The sequence below is a fragment of the Polyodon spathula genome, chromosome 3 (assembly GCF_017654505.1).
Source record: "Polyodon spathula isolate WHYD16114869_AA chromosome 3, ASM1765450v1, whole genome shotgun sequence".
Lineage (NCBI taxonomy): Eukaryota > Metazoa > Chordata > Actinopteri > Acipenseriformes > Polyodontidae > Polyodon > Polyodon spathula.
Window position 1 is genome coordinate 47,096,199 of NC_054536.1, and position 17,730 is coordinate 47,113,928.

Genomic DNA, 17,730 nt, shown 5'->3' on the forward strand with positions numbered 1-17,730 from the left:
CACTGTAGTCTTCCCCGAACATGGAAATACCAAAAGAACTTGATGGGTATTATTTACTTTTGGAGATATCCCACGGTGTGTTTTATTTCAAAGGTGGCACGCGTTTCCACTGAATTAAATGACAATGGGTTTTACCAAAAACTAAACAAGGTATTCCAAAGGCAAATGTCCTCACAGTCACTGTAGTCTTCCCCGAAAATGACAATGGGAAATACCAAAAGAACTTGATGGGTATTATTTACTTTTGGAGATATCCCACGGTGTGTTTTATTTCAAAGGTGGCACGCGTTTCCACTGAATTAAATGACAATGGGTTTTCCCAAAAACTAAGCAAGGTATTCCAAGGGCAAATGTCCTACAGTCACTGTAGTCTTCCCCGAACTTGGAAATACCAAAAGAACTTGATGGGTATTATTTACTTTTGGAGATATCCCACGGTGTGTTTTATTTCAAAGGTGGCACGCGTTTCCACTGAATTAAATGACAATGGGTTTTACCAAAAACTAAACAAGGTATTCCAAAGGCAAATGTCCTACAGTCACTGTAGTCTTCCCCGAACATGGAAATACCAAAAGAACTTGATGGGTATTATTTACTTTTGGAGATATCCCACGGTGTGTTTTATTTCAAAGGTGGCACGCGTTTCCACTGAATTAAATGACAATGGGTTTTCCCAAAAACTAAGCGGTGTGTTTTATTTCAAAAGGTATTCCAAGGGCAAATGTCCTACAGTCACTGTAGTCTTCCCCGAACAAGGAAATACCAAAAGAACTTGATGGGTATTATTTACTTTTGGAGATATCCCACGGTGTGTTTTATTTCAAAGGTGGCACGCGTTTCCACTGAATTAAATGACAATGGGTTTTACCAAAAACTAAACAAGGTATTCCAAAGGCAAATGTCCTACAGTCACTGTAGTCTTCCCCGAACATGGAAATACCAAAAGAACTTGATGGGTATTATTTACTTTTGGAGATATCCCACGGTGTGTTTTATTTCAAAGGTGTGACGCGTTTCCACTGAATTAAATGACAATGGGTTTTCCCAAAAACTAAGCAAGGTATTCCAAGGGCAAATGTCCTACAGTCACTGTAGTCTTCCCCGAACTTGGAAATACCAAAAGAACTTGATGGGTATTATTTACTTTTGGAGATATCCCACGGTGTGTTTTATTTCAAAGGTGTGACGCGTTTCCACTGAATTAAATGACAATGGGTTTTCCCAAAAACTAAACAAGGTATTCCAAGGGCAAATGTCCTACAGTCACTGTAGTCTTCCCCGAACATGGAAATACCAAAATAACTTGATGGGTATTATTTACTTTTGGAGATATCCCACGGTGTGTTTTATTTCAAAGGTGTGACGCGTTTCCACTGAAATAAATGACAATGGGTTTTCCCAAAAACTAAGCAAGGTATTCCAAGGGCAAATGTCCTACAGTCACTGTAGTCTTCCCCGAACTTGGAAATACCAAAAGAACTTGATGGGTATTATTTACTTTTGGAGATATCCCACGGTGTGTTTTATTTCAAAGGTGTGACGCGTTTCCACTGAATTAAATGACAATGGGTTTTCCCAAAAACTAAGCAAAGTTTTCCAAGGGCAAATGTCCTACAGTCACTGTAGTCTTCCCCGAACTTGGAAATACCAAAAGAACTTGATGGGTATTATTTACTTTTGGAGATATCCCACGGTGTGTTTTATTTCAAAGGTGTGACGCGTTTCCACTGAAATAAATGACAATGGGTTTTCCCAAAAACTAAGCAAGGTATTCCAAGGGCAAATGTCCTACAGTCACTGTAGTCTTCCCCGAACCTGGAAATACCAAAAGAACTTGATGGGTATTATTTACTTTTGGAGATATCCCACGGTGTGTTTTATTTCAAAGGTGTGACGCGTTTCCACTGAATTAAATGACAATGGGTTTTCCCAAAAACTAAACAAGGTATTCCAAGGGCAAATGTCCTACAGTCACTGTAGTCTTCCCCAAACCTCGAAATACCAAAAGAACTTGATGGGTATTATTTACTTTTGGAGATATCCCACGGTGTGTTTTATTTCAAAGGTGTGACGCGTTTCCACTGAATTAAATGACAATGGGTTTTCCCAAAAACTAAGCAAAGTTTTCCAAGGGCAAATGTCCTACAGTCACTGTAGTCTTCCCCGAACTTGGAAATACCAAAAGAACTTGATGGGTATTATTTACTTTTGGAGATATCCCACGGTGTGTTTTATTTCAAAGGTGTGACGCGTTTCCACTGAATTAAATGACAATGGGTTTTCCCAAAAACTAAGCAAGGTATTCCAAGGGCAAATGTCCTACAGTCACTGTAGTCTTCCCCGAACTTGGAAATACCAAAAGAACTTGATGGGTATTATTTACTTTTGGAGATATCCCACGGTGTGTTTTATTTCAAAGGTGTGACGCGTTTCCACTGAATTAAATGACAATGGGTTTTCCCAAAAACTAAACAAGGTATTCCAAGGGCAAATGTCCTACAGTCACTGTAGTCTTCCCCGAACATGGAAATACCAAAAGAACTTGATGGGTATTATTTACTTTTGGAGATATCCCACGGTGTGTTTTATTTCAAAGGTGTGACGCGTTTCCACTGAATTAAATGACAATGGGTTTTCCCAAAAACTAAGCAAGGTATTCCAAGGGCAAATGTCCTACAGTCACTGTAGTCTTCCCCGAACTTGGAAATACCAAAAGAACTTGATGGGTATTATTTACTTTTGGAGATATCCCACGGTGTGTTTTATTTCAAAGGTGTGACGCGTTTCCACTGAATTAAATGACAATGGGTTTTCCCAAAAACTAAACAAGGTATTCCAAGGGCAAATGTCCTACAGTCACTGTAGTCTTCCCCGAACATGGAAATACCAAAAGAACTTGATGGGTATTATTTACTTTTGGAGATATCCCACGGTGTGTTTTATTTCAAAGGTGTGACGCGTTTCCACTGAATTAAATGACAATGGGTTTTCCCAAAAACTAAGCAAAGTTTTCCAAGGGCAAATGTCCTACAGTCACTGTAGTCTTCCCCGAACATGGAAATACCAAAAGAACTTGATGGGTATTATTTACTTTTGGAGATATCCCACGGTGTGTTTTATTTTTTCAAAGGTGTGACGCGTTTCCACTGAATTAAATGACAATGGGTTTTACCAAAAACTAAACAAGGTATTCCAAAGGCAAATGTCCTACAGTCACTGTAGTCTTCCCCGAACATGGAAATACCAAAAGAACTTGATGGGTATTATTTACTTTTGGAGATATCCCACGGTGTGTTTTATTTCAAAGCGTGTGACGCGTTTCCACTGAAGTCTTTAAATGACAATGGGTTTTCCACCAAATGTCCTACAAAACCAAAAGAACTTGATGGGTATTATTTACTTTTGGAGATATCCCACGGTGTGTTTTATTTCAAAACGCGTTTCCACTAAATGACAAGGTATTCCAAAGGCAAATGTCCTACAGTCACTGTAGTCTTCCCCGAACATGGAAATACCAAAAGAACTTGATGGGTATTATTTACTTTTGGAGATATCCCACGGTGTGTTTTATTTCAAAGGTGGCACGCGTTTCCACTGAATTAAATGACAATGGGTTTTACCAAAAACTAAACAAGGTATTCCAAAGGCAAATGTCCTACAGTCACTGTAGTCTTCCCCGAACAAGGAAATACCAAAAGAACTTGATGGGTATTATTTACTTTTGGAGATATCCCACGGTGTGTTTTATTTCAAAGGTGGCACGCGTTTCCACTGAATTAAATGACAATGGGTTTTACCAAAAACTAAACAAGGTATTCCAAAGGCAAATGTCCTACAGTCACTGTAGTGGAAATACCAAAAGAACTTGATGGGTATTATTTACTTTTGGAGATATCCCACGGTGTGTGAATTAAATGACAATGGGTTTTCCCAAAAACTAAGCAAGGTATTCCAAGGGCAAATGTCCTACAGTCACTGTAGTATTCCCCAGTCACTGTAGTCTTCCCCGAACATGGAAATACCAAAAGAACTTGATGGGTATTATTTACTTTTGGAGATATCCCACGGTGTGTTTTATTTCAAAGGTGGCACGCGTTTCCACTGAATTAAATGACAATGGGTTTTACCAAAAAACTAAGCAAGGTTAAATGACAATGGGTTTTTCCAAGGGCAAATGTCCTACAGTCACTGTAGTCTTCCCCGAACATGGAAATACCAAAAGAACTTGATGGGTATTATTTACTTTTGGAGATATCCCACGGTGTGTTTTATTTCAAAGGTGGCACGCGTTTCCACTGAATTAAATGACAATGGGTTTTACCAAAAACTAAACAAGGTATTCCAAAGGCAAATGTCCTACAGTCACTGTAGTCTTCCCCGAACAAGGAAATACCAAAAGAACTTGATGGGTATTATTTACTTTTGGAGATATCCCACGGTGTGTTTTATTTCAAAGGTGGCACGCGTTTCCACTGAATTAAATGACAATGGGTTTTACCAAAAACTAAACAAGGTATTCCAAAGGCAAATGTCCTACAGTCACTGTAGTCTTCCCCGAACATGGAAATACCAAAAGAACTTGATGGGTATTATTTACTTTTGGAGATATCCCACGGTGTGTTTTATTTCAAAGGTGGCACGCGTTTCCACTGAATTAAATGACAATGGGTTTTACCAAAAACTAAACAAGGTATTCCAAAGGCAAATGTCCTACAGTCACTGTAGTCTTCCCCGAACAAGGAAATACCAAAAGAACTTGATGGGTATTATTTACTTTTGGAGATATCCCACGGTGTGTTTTATTTCAAAGGTGGCACGCGTTTCCACTGAATTAAATGACAATGGGTTTTACCAAAAACTAAACAAGGTATTCCAAAGGCAAATGTCCTACAGTCACTGTAGTCTTCCCCGAACATGGAAATACCAAAAGAACTTGATGGGTATTATTTACTTTTGGAGATATCCCACGGTGTGTTTTATTTCAAAGGTGGCACGCGTTTCCACTGAATTAAATGACAATGGGTTTTACCAAAAACTAAACAAGGTATTCCAAAGGCAAATGTCCTACAGTCACTGTAGTCTTCCCCGAACATGGAAATACCAAAAGAACTTGATGGGTATTATTTACTTTTGGAGATATCCCACGGTGTGTTTTATTTCAAAGGTGTGACGCGTTTCCACTGAATTAAATGACAATGGGTTTTCCCAAAAACTAAACAAGGTATTCCAAGGGCAAATGTCCTACAGTCACTGTAGTCTTCTTTTGGAGATATCCCACGGTGTGAAACGCGTTTCCACTGAATTAAATGACAATGGGTTTTCCCAAAAACTAAGCAAGGTATTCCAAAGAACTTGATGATGGGTATTATTTACTTTTGGAGATAACACGGTGTGTTTTTTCTTTTGAATGGAAATACCAAAAGAACTTGATGGGTATTATTTACTTTTGGAGATATCCCACGGTGTTTTATTTCAAAGGTGGAACGCGTTTCCACTGAATTAAATGACAATGGGTTTTACCAAAAACTAAACAAGGTATTCCAAAGGCAAATGTCCTACAGTCACTGTAGTCTTCCCCGAACTTGGAAATACCAAAAGAACTTGATGGGTATTATTTACTTTTGGAGATATCCCACGGTGTGTTTTATTTCAAAGGTGGGACGCGTTTCCACTGAATTAAATGACAATGGGTTTTACCAAAAACTAAACAAGGTATTCCAAAGGCAAATGTCCTACAGTCACTGTAGTCTTCCCCGAACAAGGAAATACCAAAAGAACTTGATGGGTATTATTTACTTTTGGAGATATCCCACGGTGTGTTTTATTTCAAAGGTGGCACGCGTTTCCACTGAATTAAATGACAATGGGTTTTACCAAAAACTAAACAAGGTATTCCAAAGGCAAATGTCCTACAGTCACTGTAGTCTTCCCCGAACAAGGAAATACCAAAAGAACTTGATGGGTATTTTACTTTTGGAGATATCCCACGGTGTGTTTTATTTCAAAGGTGGCACGCGTTTCCACTGAATTAAATGACAATGGGTTTTCCCAAAAACTAAGCAAGGTATTCCAAGGGCAAATGTCCTACAGTCACTGTAGTCTTCCCCGAACTTGGAAATACCAAAAGAACTTGATGGGTATTAAAATCCCAACTTGATGGGTATTATTTACTTTTGGAGATATCCCACGGTGTGTTTTATTTCAAAGGTGGCACGCGTTTCCACTGAATTAAATGACAATGGGTTTTACCAAAAACTAAACAAGGTATTCCAAAGGCAAATGTCCTACAGTCACTGTAGTCTTCCCCGAACTTGGAAATACCAAAAGAACTTGATGGGTATTATTTACTTTTGGAGATATCACACGGTGTGTTTTATTTCAAAGGTGTGACGCGTTTCCACTGAAATAAATGACAATGGGTTTTCCCAACGGTGTGTTTTATTTCAAAGGTGTGACGCGTTTCCACTGAATTAAATGACAATGGGTTTTCCCAAAAACTAAACAAGGTATTCCAAGGGCAAATGTCCTACAGTCACTGTAGTCTTCCCCGAACTTGGAAATACCAAAAGAACTTGATGGGTATTATTTACTTTTGGAGATATCACACGGTGTGTTTTATTTCAAAGGTGTGACGCGTTTCCACTGAATTAAATGACAATGGGTTTTCCCAAAAACTAAACAAGGTATTCCAAGGGCAAATGTCCTACAGTCACTGTAGTCTTCCCCGAACTTGGAAATACCAAAAGAACTTGATGGGTATTATTTACTTTTGGAGATATCACACGGTGTGTTTTATTTCAAAGGTGTGACGCGTTTCCACTGAAATAAATGACAATGGGTTTTCCCAAAAACTAAGCAAGGTATTCCAAGGGCAAATGTCCTACAGTCACTGTAGTCTTCCCCGAACTTGGAAATACCAAAAGAACTTGATGGGTATTATTTACTTTTGGAGATATCCCACGGTGTGTTTTATTTCAAAGGTGTGACGCGTTTCCACTGAATTAAATGACAATGGGTTTTCCCAAAAACTAAACAAGGTATTCCAAGGGCAAATGTCCTACAGTCACTGTAGTCTTCCCCGAACTTGGAAATACCAAAAGAACTTGATGGGTATTATTTACTTTTGGAGATATCACACTGTGTGTTTTATTTCAAAGGTGTGACGCGTTTCCACTGAAATAAATGACAATGGGTTTTCCCAAAAACTAAACAAGGTATTCCAAGGGCAAATGTCCTACAGTCACTGTAGTCTTCCCCGAACTTGGAAATACCAAAAGAACTTGATGGGTATTATTTACTTTTGGAGATATCTCACGGTGTGTTTTATTTCAAAGGTGTGACGCGTTTCCACTGAAATAAATGACAATGGGTTTTCCCAAAAACTAAGCAAGGTATTCCAAGGGCAAATGTCCTACAGTCACTGTAGTCTTCCCCGAACTTGGAAATACCAAAAGAACTTGATGGGTATTATTTACTTTTGGAGATATCTCACGGTGTGTTTTATTTCAAAGGTGTGACGCGTTTCCACTGAATTAAATGACAATGGGTTTTCCCAAAAACTAAACAAGGTATTCCAAGGGCAAATGTCCTACAGTCACTGTAGTCTTCCCCGAACTTGGAAATACCAAAAGAACTTGATGGGTATTATTTACTTTTGGAGATATCACACGGTGTGTTTTATTTCAAAGGTGTGACGCGTTTCCACTGAAATAAATGACAATGGGTTTTCCCAAAAACTAAACAAGGTATTCCAAGGGCAAATGTCCTACAGTCACTGTAGTCTTCCCCGAACTTGGAAATACCAAAAGAACTTGATGGGTATTATTTACTTTTGGAGATATCCCACGGTGTGTTTTATTTCAAAGGTGTGACGCGTTTCCACTGAATTAAATGACAATGGGTTTTACCAAAAACTAAACAAGGTATTCCAAAGGCAAATGTCCTACAGTCACTGTAGTCTTCCCCGAAAGGGCAAATGTCCTACAGTCACTGTAGTCTTCCTTGGAAATGGAGAATACCAAAAAGAACTTGATGGGTATTATTTACTTTTGGAGATATCCCACGGTGTGTTTTATTTCAAAGGTGTGACGCGTTTCCACTGAATTAAATGACAATGGGTTTTCCCAAAAACTAAACAAGGTATTCCAAGGGCAAATGTCCTACAGTCACTGTAGTCTTCCCCGAACTTGGAAATACCAAAAGAACTTGATGGGTATTATTTACTTTTGGAGATATCCCACGGTGTGTTTTATTTCAAAGGTGTGACGCGTTTCCACTGAATTAAATGACAATGGGTTTTCCCAAAAACTAAGCAAGGTATTCCAAGGGCAAATGTCCTACAGTCACTGTAGTCTTCCCCGAACATGGAAATACCAAAAGAACTTGATGGGTATTATTTACTTTTGGAGATATCCCACGGTGTGTTTTATTTCAAAGGTGTGACGCGTTTCCACTGAAATAAATGACAATGGGTTTTCCCAAAAACTAAGCAAGGTATTCCAAGGGCAAATGTCCTACAGTCACTGTAGTCTTCCCCGAACTTGGAAATACCAAAAGAACTTGATGGGTATTATTTACTTTTGGAGATATCTCACGGTGTGTTTTATTTCAAAGGTGTGACGCGTTTCCACTGAATTAAATGACAATGGGTTTTCCCAAAAACTAAGCAAGGTATTACAAGGGCAAATGTCCTACAGTCACTGTAGTCTTCCCCGAACTTGGAAATACCAAAAGAACTTGATGGGTATTATTTACTTTTGGAGATATCACACTGTGTGTTTTATTTCAAAGGTGTGACGCGTTTCCACTGAAATAAATGACAATGGGTTTTCCCAAAAACTAAACAAGGTATTCCAAGGGCAAATGTCCTACAGTCACTGTAGTCTTCCCCGAACTTGGAAATACCAAAAGAACTTGATGGGTATTATTTACTTTTGGAGATATCCCACGGTGTGTTTTATTTCAAAGGTGTGACGCGTTTCCACTGAATTAAATGACAATGGGTTTTCCCAAAAACTAAGCAAGGTATTCCAAGGGCAAATGTCCTACAGTCACTGTAGTCTTCCCCGAACTTGGAAATACCAAAAGAACTTGATGGGTATTATTTACTTTTGGAGATATCTCACGGTGTGTTTTATTTCAAAGGTGTGACGCGTTTCCACTGAAATAAATGACAATGGGTTTTCCCAAAAACAAAACAAGGTATTCCAAGGGCAAATGTCCTACAGTCACTGTAGTCTTCCCCGAACTTGGAAATACCAAAAGAACTTGATGGGTATTATTTACTTTTGGAGATATCCCACGGTGTGTTTTATTTCAAAGGTGTGACGCGTTTCCACTGAATTAAATGACAATGGGTTTTCCCAAAAACTAAACAAAGGTATTCCAAGGGCAAATGTCCTACAGTCACTGTAGTCTTCCCCGTATTCCAAGGGCAAATGTCCTACAGGCACTGTAGTCTTCCCCGAACTTGGAAATACCAAAAGAACTTGATGGGTATTATTTACTTTTGGAGATATCACACTGTGTGTTTTATTTCAAAGGTGTGACGCGTTTCCACTGAAATAAATGACAATGGGTTTTCCCAAAAACTAAGCAAGGTATTCCAAGGGCAAATGTCCTACAGTCACTGTAGTCTTCCCCGAACCTGGAAATACCAAAAGAACTTGATGGGTATTATTTACTTTTGGAGATATCCCACGGTGTGTTTTATTTCAAAGGTGTGACGCGTTTCCACTGAATTAAATGACAATGGGTTTTCCCAAAAACTAAACAAGGTATTCCAAGGGCAAATGTCCTACAGTCACTGTAGTCTTCCCCGAACTTGGAAATACCAAAAGAACTTGATGGGTATTATTTACTTTTGGAGATATCACACGGTGTGTTTTATTTCAAAGGTGTGACGCGTTTCCACTGAATTAAATGACAATGGGTTTTCCCAAAAACTAAACAAGGTATTCCAAGGGCAAATGTCCTACAGTCACTGTAGTCTTCCCCGAACATGGAAATACCAAAAGAACTTGATGGGTATTATTTACTTTTGGAGATATCCCACGGTGTGTTTTATTTCAAAGGTGTGACGCGTTTCCACTGAATTAAATGACAATGGGTTTTCCCAAAAACTAAGCAAGGCATTCCAAGGGCAAATGTCCTACAGTCACTGTAGTCTTCCCCGAACTTGGAAATACCAAAAGAACGTTTCCTTTTGGAGATATCCCACGGTGTGTTTTATTTCAAAGGTGTGACGCGTTTCCACTGAATTAAATGAAATGGGTATTTTTACCAAAAACAAAAAACTGAATTAAATGACAATGGGTTTTCCCAAAAACAGTTGGAAATACCAAAAGAACTTGATGGGTATTATTTACTTTTGGAGATATCCCACGGTGTGTTTTATTTCAAACGCGTTTCCACTGAAATAAATGACAATGGGTTTTCCCAAAAACTAAGCAAATTTTCCAAGGGCAAATGTCCTACAGTCACTGTAGTCTTCCCCGAACTTGGAAATACCAAAAGAACTTGATGGGTATTATTTACTTTTGGAGATATCCCACGGTGTGTTTTATTTCAAAGGTGTGACGCGTTTCCACTGAATTAAATGACAATGGGTTTTCCCAAAAACTAAGCAAAGTTTTCCAAGGGCAAATGTCCTACAGTCACTGTAGTCTTCCCCGAACATGGAAATACCAAAAGAACTTGATGGGTATTATTTACTTTTGGAGATATCCCACGGTGTGTTTTATTTCAAAGGTGTGACGCGTTTCCACTGAAATAAATGACAATGGGTTTTCCCAAAAACTAAACAAGGTATTCCAAAGGCAAATGTCCTACAGTCACTGTAGTCTTCCCCGAACATGGAAATACCAAAAGAACTTGATGGGTATTATTTACTTTTGGAGATATCCCACGGTGTGTTTTATTTCAAAGGTGTGACGCGTTTCCACTGACTGAATTATGACAATGGGTTTTCCCAAAAACTAAGCAAAGTTTTCCAAGGGCAAATGTCCTACAGTCACTGTAGTCTTCCCCGAACATGGAAATACCAAAAGAACTTGATGGGTATTATTTACTTTTGGAGATATCCCACGGTGTGTTTTATTTCAAAGGTGTGACGCGTTTCCACTGAATTAAATGACAATGGGTTTTCCCAAAAACTAAACAAGGTATTCCAAGGGCAAATGTCCTACAGTCACTGTAGTCTTCCCCGAACATGGAAATACCAAAAGAACTTGATGGGTATTATTTACTTTTGGAGATATCCCACGGTGTGTTTTATTTCAAAGGTGTGACGCGTTTCCACTGAATTAAATGACAATGGGTTTTCCCAAAAACTAAACAAGGTATTCCAAGGGCAAATGTCCTACAGTCACTGTAGTCTTCCCCGAACTTGGAAATACCAAAAGAACTTGATGGGTATTATTTACTTTTGGAGATATCCCACGGTGTGTTTTATTTCAAAGGTGGCACGCGTTTCCACTGAATTAAATGACAATGGGTTTTACCAAAAACTAAACAAGGTATTCCAAAGGCAAATGTCCTACAGTCACTGTAGTCTTCCCCGAACATGGAAATACCAAAAGAACTTGATGGGTATTATTTACTTTTGGAGATATCTCTTTCTTTATATTTTTAGTTGAAGGTTTTTTATTTTTTAAAGAAAACCTTTGACTGGATTTGTTTATTTATTTTGGTGTTTCATTTTATTTTGTTTTATTCCCTTTGGGGGGAATAAAACGGAATAGAATAAATAATTAATTAAAAAAAAAAATAAAATAAAAAAAAAAAACTTATTTTGTTTGATTTTTATTTTTGTGTGCCCCTGTACTATTGGAATGCAGGGGTGCATGTGTGTGTTTAAAATAAAATAAATAATTATATTGTTTGTTTAAAAAAAAAAAAAAAAAAAAAAAACTTTTATTTTTTCCTTCTGTTTTGCGCACCCCTGCACTATTGGAGTGCAGGGGTGAGGAGTCTGTTTGGTTTATTTTATTTTTTGTTTTAGAATTAAATAAAATTAAAAAAACTAAATAATAATGAGTGGGCAGGCCCCAGAAGCCCCTAAAAAGTGGGCAAAGGTGGCTGCAGCCCCCTTTAAAAATTTGACAAGGAGGCACGGGGTCAGGTGTCTCCTGAGAGACACTCTCTCGATAGAGGCCTTGGTTAAGCCATGGCCAAGGTGGTCGGTTCAGCCACCATCGTGGCGGCCTCTAAGATGTATCGAGAGGGGTCTCTCAGTAGGGGGGATCTATATCCCCGTTGAACCCTTGGAGGGGTTGGGCAGCAGGGTCTTCCTGTCAAACGTGCCACCATTTATACAGGATGCCCTACTTAAGCCCCACTTGCAGGCCCTGGTGGAGCTGAAAACAGCTATCTACCCCATCCCCCTGGGCTGCAAGGAACAGCCCCTCCGCCACGTGCTGTCCTTCCGCCGCCAGTTTACCATCCAGCTGGCGGGGAGGGACGCCATGGAGGGGAGTTTTGTGGTCCCCTTCCAGGGGACCAATTATGTCATTTTTTACTCCTCGGAGGAGGTGCGGTGCTTCCACTGCAAGGAGCTGGGGCACCAGAAAAAGAAATGCCCCAAGCTCCAGCAGGGTGCAAAGCCACCCGCGCTTGTACCGTGCCCCTCCCAGTCAATCTCACCCCCGGGGCCCTCAAAGAGGCCCGCGGAGGGGAGCAAGACAACACCCGCTCCCCTTCTGGTAAAATCAAAGGAGTTGGGAGGAGGCCCCTGAGGCGGCCAGACCCTCCGCGCCTACTGACCGTGGTCACCGGCAGCCGCAAAAAGGCGGTGGCCAAGTCCACCGGGGAGGCCAAGCAGGGGTCGACGAAGCCCGCCGCTGTGCCATCTGGTGGCGGGTCAGGGGGAGCTCCTGGAAAGCAGACCCCCTGGCCAGAACCCCCTGCAAGGCAGGGCAGCAAAGCCGCCCGTAAAACCAAACACCTCCTCCCCGAACGGGAGGTGAAAAGTGCTGCCGGAGGTGAGCTCCCCGAACGCCTCCAGTGGCACAAGGGGGAAGAGAAAGGCGCAAGCCCTCTTCTACCGGCAACGGGGGCCTTGGCCCTCGTCATGCCAAAGAGGGGGAGAAACATCCGCCTGCCGAGGCGGTCCGGGGCTCCGCTGAAGAAGCGGAGCCCATGGAGGAGGCCCCTGCTGAGAGGCCAAAGAGGAGGGAGGATCCTGAAAGAGAAGAAGAAGCCCTCAGGGTAATTCCTCTCCCCGTATCGCAAAAGACCGCGGAAGCCGGCCCCAACAATAACATCGAGGGGCCGGCCACGGTGGAGGTCGTCGAGGGGGTGAAGGAGGGTCCCCCTGCCGAGCGGCTACCTCGGGCGCCACCTTCCTCCGATGGTGACAGGGGCCCTGAACCCGTTGTTGCCGAGGAGGAGGCGGCCGAACCAGCTCCCGAGGAGCCCATGCGGGAGACCACCGCCGAGGGGCCGGAGGGGGGCGAAGAGCCACCCCTCCCGGAAAAAGATCTACCCCGGTTCCACTCTCTGGCGGGGGGCGGTCTCGGCCCCCGTGGCTGAGACGAACCCCGCCGAGGGGCCGGAGGGGGGTGAAGAACCGCTCCCCCAAGAACAAAAGCTGCCTCAGGTTTCCGTCTCCGGGGAGGAGACGGACTCGGTCTCCGAGGCGGAAATGGGCTTCGCGGAGCCCATGCAAGAGACTACTGCCGAGGGGCCGGAGAGGGGCGAAGAGTCCCTCTCCCAAGAACAAAAACTGCCTCGGGCGTCCAGCTCTTGTGTTGCCGCGGAGGGGGATAGTGAATCACCTGCCGAGGCAGAAGCGGGCTCCGAGGAGCCTGCGCTCGTATCGGCTGCCGGAACGCAGAAGGGAGTGGAAGAACCAGATCCCCTCCCTCCGAGGGCCAAGGACGGGCCTGAGACCGTGCCTCGGCCCTCGAAAGAGGGACCCAAGCCGTCACGCTCGGCAGCGACCCGCGAGGGTCCCTCCGCTAATGTCTCCTGTCGCATCCCCTGGGGGTGGGGAGCCGGGAGACTCGGTGAAATTTAAGATCCGACGCAGCGCACTCACTAACCAGAGGATGGGGAGGAGGACTCGGAGCCCACATGCAGCGTGGGCTCAGAGGATCTGTCCACCCCTTCTCCGGACGTCCCTGTGGCGGAGCTCCTGGACTTCCTGGAGGCCACCATCCACCGCAGGGACAAGGTACAGCTGGCCCTGGACAAATGGGGGGATTTCCAGAGAACTCTAAGCTCTGTGCGATCCTTCCTCCGGGCCAGCCACGCCAACAAATCTTCGGGCACGTGCGTGCACACTCGTGCCCGAAAGCTTCATGACCAGTTGATGAACTTCGGGAGATCTCAGGATCTCCCGTGAGTGTCGCCAATTACTCCTGATGGAGGACCATGTATTCCATCGGTACCATCAACGGGTGTAAGGACCATTTCCACAGGGCACAAGTAATCTCCTACCTGAAAAAGGGAGGTTACTCTGTGTGCTTCCTGCAGGAAACCCACTTGACTCCACAGGCCGAGGCCAACTGGCTGCTGGAGTGGGGGGGGGAGAGTGTCGTTCAGCCACCTCACTGCAACATCTTGTGGGGTGGCGACGCTCTTCTCCGGGTCCTTTGTTCCCACGGAACTCGATGTGGCCAATGTCGTGCCGGGCCATCTGCTACACCACCGGATCCGGGACGGGGACGCTACCATTCACCTCTTGAACGCGTACGCTCCGTCCACTGGTCCGGTGAGGGTTCACTTCTTCCGCCGGATGTCCGCCCACCTGAATACCATCGGCGCCGACGAGCTTGTGGTCCTCGGGGAGGACTTCAACTGCACCCTCAAGGCCACGTACCGGGCGGGGCGGGAACACTACCCGCTTTCGTCGATGGCCCTGAGAGAGCTGATCACTCGGCTCTCTCTGGTGGACATCTGGCGGTGGCAACACCCGGACCCCACGGCCTTCACCTACACCCGGGTGAGGGAGGGGCGGGTGTCTCAGTCCCGGATTGACAGGATCTACGTCTCGCGGAACCACGCTCACTGCGTTCACAGCCGTGTGTGTTTTTCTAATAACAAACAAGCTGAAACTCGGAGCAGCTGATTCAAATTCAGCGCCGTTCTGAAACTTCGCCAAACACAACCACCAGAAACCAAAACAACCAACAAATTTGAGTCACTTCAGAATTTTGATGAGCAGAACCAACATCAAGAGAATGAAAGAACAACATCCATGACCCCATTGACAGTGGTGACCAGACAGCAAAAAAAAGGGAGGTCATGATTGTTGGGGACTCCATATTGAGACACGGGCGAGGGGAGGAGCCAACAGCACAGCAGAACACCGCAGTTAAACGAGGCAGTCTTCCCAGCGACAGCAAGTGGGAGAAGTACAGAGTGTGGAAAAGTGCCCTGAAGACGGTGCACACGGGAAGGCTTCATCTATCTTGATCATTGGACCACATTCTACAACGAGGACTATCTGTATAGACGGGATGGACTGCACTTAAATAACAAGGGAACCAGTCTACTTGGAGAAAAGATCCTCGAGCAGGTTCAGAAGCATTTAAACTAGAAAGGAAGGGGGGAGAAATCAACAAAAAACCAGACGGGAGACCGCATCAAAACAAGAACAACAACTCAGGTAAGACAACCATTAAATGTATTTATCTAAATGCTAGAAGTATCAGAAACAAAATTCTAGAATTCTAGAACAAATCCCCTGGGCCGGATGAGATCCTTCCAGTAGTACTCAAAGAAATAAAGAAGTAATTTACAAACCGCTAACCAAGATCATGCAGCAGTCTCTTGACACAGGGGTGGTACCGACAGACTGGAAAATTGCAAATGTAATACCGATCCACAAAAAGGGAAACAAAACTGAACCAGGTAACTACAGACCAGTAAGCTTGACTTCTATTATATGCAAACTTATGGAAACTATAATAAGATCCAAAATGGAAAATTACCTATATGATAACAGGGTCCTGGGAGACAGTCAACATGGTTTTAGGAAAGGGAGATCGTTTCTAACTAACTTGCTTGATTTTTTTGAGGATGCAACATCGATAATGGATAATTGCAAAGCATATGACATGGTTTATTTAGATTTCCAGAAAGCTTTTGACAAAGTCCCGCACAAAAGATTAATTCTCAAACTGAACGCAGTTGGGATTCAAGGAAACACATGTACATGGATTAGGGAGTGGTTAACATGTAGAAAACAGAAAGTACTGATTAGAGGAAAAACCTCAGAATGGAGTGTGGTAACCAGTGGTGTACCACAGGGGTCAGTATTAGGTCCTCTGCTATTCCTAAACTACATTAATGATTTAGATTCTGGTATAGTAAGCAAACTTCTTAAATTTGCAGACGACACAAAAGTAGGAGGCGTGGCAAACACTGTTGCACCAGCAAAGGTCATTCAAAATGATCTAGACAAGATTCAGAACTGGGCAGACACATGGCAAATTACATTTAATAGAGAAAAGTGTAAGGTACTGCACGCAGGAAATAAAAATGTACATTATAAATATCATATGGGAGATACTGAAATTGGAGAAGGAATCTATGAAAAAGACCTAGGAGTTTTTGTTGACTGAGAAATGTCTACATCTAGACAATGTGGGGAAGCTATAAAAAAGGCTAACAAGATGCTCGGATACATTGTGAAAAGTGTTGAATTTAAATCAAGGGAAGTAATGTTAAAACTGTACAATGCACTAGTAAGACCTCATCTTGAATATTGTGTGCAGTTCTGGTCACCTCGCTATAAAAAAGATATTGCTGCTCTAGAAAGAGTGCAAAGAAGAGCGACCAGAATTATTCTGGGCTTAAAAGGCATGTCTTTTGCAGACAGGCTAAAAGAATTGAATCTGTTCAGTCTTGAACAAAGAAGACTACGTGGCGACCTAATTCAAGCATTCAAAATTCTAAAAGGTATTGACAGTGTCGACCCAAGGGACTTTTTCAGCCTGAAAAAAGAAACAAGGACCAGGGGCCACAAATGGAGATTAGACAAAGGGGCATTCAGAACAGAAAATAGGAGGCACTTTTTTACACAGAGAATTGTGAGGGTCTGGAATCAACTCCCCAGTAATGTTGTTGAAGCTGACACTCTGGGATCCTTCAAGAAGCTGCTTGATGAGATTTTGGGATCAATAAACTACTAACAACCAAACGAGCAAGATGGGCCGAATGGCCTCCTCTCGTTTGTAAACTTTCTTATGTTCTTATTTTCTTATGACCCTGCGGGAGCTGCAGCTCCAGCGGTCCCGGGGAGCGTTTGTGCGCTCGCGGGTCCAGTTCCTTCGGGAGATGGACTGCAGCACACACTTCTTCTACGCATTGGAGAAAAAGAAGGGGGACTGTCCAAACATCACCTGCCTCCTGGCGGAGGACGGCTCCCGTCGACTCCGATGCGTGCAGGGTTCTGTGGGACGGGCTTCCCACGGTCGGCGAGGGTGTGCGGGACGAGTTCGAGGGCCACCTGACCCTGGCCGAGCTCACCGACGCCCTCGGTCGGATGCCCTATAACAAATCGTCGGGCATCGATGGGCTGACCATGGAGTTCTACAAGAAGTTTTGGGACTTGCTGGGGCCTGCCTTTGCGGGGGTTCTGGCAGAAGCCTACGAGACCGGGGAGATGCCCCTTTCTATGAGGCGGGCCGTTATCACGCTCCTGCCCAAGAAAGGGGATCTGCGCAGCCTCAGGACCTGGCGCCCGGTCTCGCTGCTATGCACGGACTACAAAATCGTGGCCAA